The sequence below is a fragment of the Gekko japonicus genome, unplaced genomic scaffold (genome assembly GCF_001447785.1).
Source record: "Gekko japonicus isolate JY-2015 unplaced genomic scaffold, Gekko_japonicus_V1.1 scaffold771, whole genome shotgun sequence".
Classification (NCBI taxonomy): domain Eukaryota; kingdom Metazoa; phylum Chordata; class Lepidosauria; order Squamata; family Gekkonidae; genus Gekko; species Gekko japonicus.
In genome coordinates this window covers 758,207-759,252 of record NW_015165259.1, presented here as the reverse complement: position 1 = coordinate 759,252, position 1,046 = coordinate 758,207, and the positions used below count along the sequence as shown (strand labels likewise).

The window sequence follows — 1,046 nt, the reverse complement described above, 5'->3', positions numbered from 1 at the left end:
CAGTCTCAGTCCTACGCCAAGCCCCACCTCCGCACATCCCCCCTTCCAGGGAAGGTCTGGCACTCTCGTAACCCAGACTGACATGCCGCTTCAGGCCTCAATCGCACGGGGGGCTCCGCAAGCGACCGGTCCTTCTGTCCCCTCCACCACCAGTTCTCGCCACCCTCCACACCCAAATCCTCCTCTTCTCAACTCACCTCCGTCCGTAGAGCAGCCACCGCCTCTGTCAGGGCCCAACAGGATCGACTACACTGAAGCCAACACCGGACTCTGTCCCCCGCCCCTCAGGTCACGTGGCCAGCGTGCTACGACCCAATCCCTACACGCTCCTGCATCAGTTGTGACTTGCCATAGGCTACAAGTCGCTGCCAATCACTAACGTATTCGTGATTTCATTAGTGTCGTCGCAGCTGCGACGGCTGATCGAATTAATGCACCCTGCCGAGAAAGTAGTTCCGGTTCCATTTACGACTGTGCGCGACTATGTTTAGATACTTTTGTTTGAGCAGTGATATGTAGATTTCTCCGCTGGACTCGTTAATGACCTCTCTCTGTCTTCTTTCACTCCTGTGTTGTTCCGCTTTCTCCTCCCCACCTTTGTTTTGCCTATGAATTTCATGTAATCGCAGCGGAGCTCAGGTCACAGCCAGTAGGAAGAAGCGTATGAATCAGACCAATCAAGGGTAACCAATCACGGAGGAAGGAGTTTTGTCGCTAAGCAGATTTCGTACCGTGGGTTAGAAGAAGAGAGGAGCGGGAGCTAGTAGAGATGTGGGATCGTAATGCTAATAGGAAGAGGAGGCGTCTTTACGGGAGAGTATATGGGGATTTTCCTTGTTAATATTTTTGCGTCTCATTTTAATTTGCCTTAGCACTGAACATAAAATAAAAATGTTATGAATGTCCTCTCTGCCGCAGAGAAAATTAGTTTTGCCCATTTATTCCCACATACATAATATGCATTTCAAGAGTATTAATGTGCATTAAAATTACCATTTGTTAGTACTGAGGCTAAAGCTCACAGCGGACTCTGCAGCGGTATTATT

The 1,046-nt window shown here is 49.5% G+C and overlaps 1 protein-coding gene across 1 annotated transcript in view; it reads right to left on the bottom strand.

Annotated features, from left to right (window-relative positions):
• KDM4A (lysine (K)-specific demethylase 4A) overlaps window positions 1-288 on the bottom strand; it is a 31,121-nt gene extending 30,833 nt beyond the window's left edge. Inside the window, exon 1 of the mRNA XM_015410175.1 lies at window positions 198-288. The gene's annotated coding sequence lies outside the window, so the exon portion shown is untranslated. The remainder of the gene's footprint in view (window positions 1-197) is intronic.
• Between the last annotated feature and the right edge of the window lie 758 nt (window positions 289-1,046).